The sequence below is a fragment of the Apis dorsata genome, unplaced genomic scaffold, assembly GCF_000469605.1.
Source record: "Apis dorsata unplaced genomic scaffold, Apis dorsata 1.3 scaffold_309, whole genome shotgun sequence".
Taxonomy (NCBI): Eukaryota; Metazoa; Arthropoda; class Insecta; order Hymenoptera; family Apidae; genus Apis; species Apis dorsata.
This window is the reverse complement of record NW_006263581.1, coordinates 799,962-802,927: the sequence shown is the minus strand read 5'-3', so window position 1 is coordinate 802,927 and position 2,966 is coordinate 799,962. Positions and strand designations below refer to the sequence as shown.

The following is a 2,966-nucleotide window of genomic DNA, read 5'->3' as shown; positions in this document are numbered from 1 at the left end:
AAACCAAAAAAAAAAAAAAAAAAACTCTATCTCTATATGACAATCAATGCTTTCACGCGATCATTAATATTGATCATAAAATATTTCAAAAGACGCGTTTAACACCTAAGAGATCTGAATCTCAATGCACAATTAAAACAATCTTATATATCCAATACACCTCGAAACTCATCAACTTTCACGCATCCATTTGATTTACACGCTTCGCGCTAAAAGGTTTGCAATTCCAAAAAAAAAAAAAAAAGAAAAAAAGAAAAAACCAACCGCGAATACCGCACGCGAAATGCAGGCTTGGCGAAACCGATTCACCCATAAATCTCGTCAAATGAATAATAGACACGGGCAGAAGCGTCGTGGACACGAATCGACTCTGATTCGAGCGTATAGAAATTGGCCCATGGATGATGAATCGAAATGCGCGTCAGACATTTTGCGAACTTAATTGGCCGCTCTTCCTTTACAGATCCACGATTGAATCCTATCGAAAGATAGATAGAAAACGAAGATCGACTTTCCTTCTTCGTTTGCGATCCCTCTATCGATCCTGCCGATCGCGAGGAATCCGCGATTCGCAAGGATTTCCTTGCGCAATCAATCGATATATTTAAGCGGTTCTATTGGTAAATGAACCGGAATCTGGGCCAGTTACAACACCTGTCGTAAACTGAATCGTATCGCCATGCCAAATTCTACGGTTAATTCTTTGAAATTAGAGATGGAATGGTGTCGATTTTGAGAGACACGTCGAACGATGAATGGTATTCGAGGTGGTGAGACGAATCTATATCGTCGAAATACGCGTTCATATGTTGAATCTCGTGATCGAATGATTTCGATAATTCGTCCAAGGGTAATTAAAAAAATTGGATATTAAGAGTAGATAGAATTCTGTCCACTCTTTGAAATATATTTTGAGAAAAAATCTTTATCCTTAATCGAAGAGTATATCCCTCGCGCTGTGATTTAAAAATACTTGTCTTCTTATCGTTTTTATTTCTTTTGACCAAAATAGATTCGAAATCTTGGAAGACGTATATGCGAACCATCACTCTCGTTAAAAAGATCTTACGCAGGAACACATGCAATTTAAAAAAAAGAAAATATTCCTATCCTTTGGTTATTTCGACGAACGAAATAAATTCGAACTATTCCCCCGAAAAACAGAGGAAATTCGGATCGTTTCGTGTTTCACGGTTGGAAAGTCGTACGAGGTGGATGCGAAAGAAGAAAAAAGGAAAAGAAAAAGAGGAAAAGTACAGAGCGCGTGCATCCGTGTACGGACACGCAAACGTCGTGCAACGTGATACATATGTACGTACCCCTTTTATCAATAACGTTACGTGGTGGTACATTGATTTAAAGCCGCGCTGTTATGCAGGCAGCGAGGAGCGGGTTTGGTCGCGAACAATGTAAACTGCGCACGATACAAATTATAGCTGTCAACGGAGCCACTCTGGAGCACAAATGACGAACCGATCTTTACGCCTACTCGACCGTAAGTCAATATTTACGAGCTGCTTAATGCGAAAGGGTGAGACGTGGGATGGAAAGTTTCCCTCGCCTTTTGCTCACCTTCAAAGTTGATTCGTCGGTAAATAATCCTTTTCGACAGACCATTAAGACTCTTGTACAAGATTTTCGTGACGAGTGCATGTAGGTCGTGCAAGAAGAATTTTTCAAATGAGAAGTATGCCGCTTAAGAAGAGAGATCGACTCGAATTTTCAATTCGTACGAATTGGAAGTAAAAGAATAATTAATTAAGAATAATTTTTCTGCGGCACACGTGTGGATACTTTGATTCGCAATGCCTATCCTACATCCTTCTCAAACGAGTTTTTAAATTCGAAGAATTACTCTATGCAAATTGCGGAATTTCGCAAAATATCGCGAGATATCGAGTGATCTTGCGTTCTGGGAAGAAACGTGAATGTGAAACTGCAATACTCGAATAATAAATAGAATCAAAAGAAGGGATCGATTAATTGGATAATTTGAATCTCACGAAATTCCACCAAGATACGTAGAAACGACAAATCTTCGATTTGCATAAAGATACATCCAAGATATAAAGAGAGGATTACCAAGTGTGCCACGCATAATCGGAAAGAATTTCCTCGAAATATTCCTCGTTTATCCACTCTAATTACTGTTTCACTGTGTATTCTTCGAACAATACCGCGGCGGTCTCGGATGGCCGTTTCCGGTTTCACTGTTAGTTCGTCCCCAATGGTTTACGCGACCTTTCGACTCGCGTCTTTAAAGAGAAACACTCACGGCTCAGTGTTTACCATCGATTAAAAACGCACTGAGGATAGTAACAACAACAACAACAACAACAACAACAGTAACACTCGCGACTGGATCGACAGAAAACTCGCCTATGCCTACCACCTGTCCGTTTCGTTAAAATTTTACCTCCGTTCCCCTTCTTCGATCTCACCTAATCAAGCCAAACACGCAACACACACGCACACACGCGTATATATATATACATACACACACACATTCACACATACACGCATAGAAATACGTATGCATATATACGTAGCGTGACGAGCGTGCACCGTACACGTGCCCGCGTTCGGATACACACCTGCACGTGCTATTCCTCGATGTCAGAAGCCGATGAACGAAGAAGAGACGAAACAGACGAGGACCGTTCGCACCTGCTTCGCACCAAAAGTCTATCTATCTTCCCCGTGATGATATTTTCACTTATTTGGAAACCGTTGATCGCGCGTTCGAGTTAATTCCTTCCTCGCGTCTCCGTCGTAGCACTGGTCGGAACATCCGCGTCGCTACTTCCTTCCCTTCTATCTCCTCTCCTTTGTGGTATATCGAAGAAGGATCCTCTGTTCACCGGTGGTCCGTGTGCGCGAGAGGACGCGTGTGTCGGCGGATGGTGTGTGCACGGACCTCGTACACGTACGGTATGCGTATTACAGAGGATGGCGTGTACGCTGCT

General features: G+C 41.9%; 1 protein-coding gene across 2 annotated transcripts in view; it reads right to left on the bottom strand.

Annotated features, from left to right (window-relative positions):
* The window catches only part of LOC102672893 (protein Tob1-like), a 98,003-nt gene extending 95,037 nt beyond the window's left edge, over positions 1-2,966 (bottom strand). The window contains exon 1 of one of the 2 annotated variants that reach the window (XM_006617514.2): positions 2,595-2,966. The gene's annotated coding sequence lies outside the window, so the exon portion shown is untranslated. The remainder of the gene's footprint in view (positions 1-2,594) is intronic. The other variant, XM_031511361.1, reaches the window with a different exon arrangement.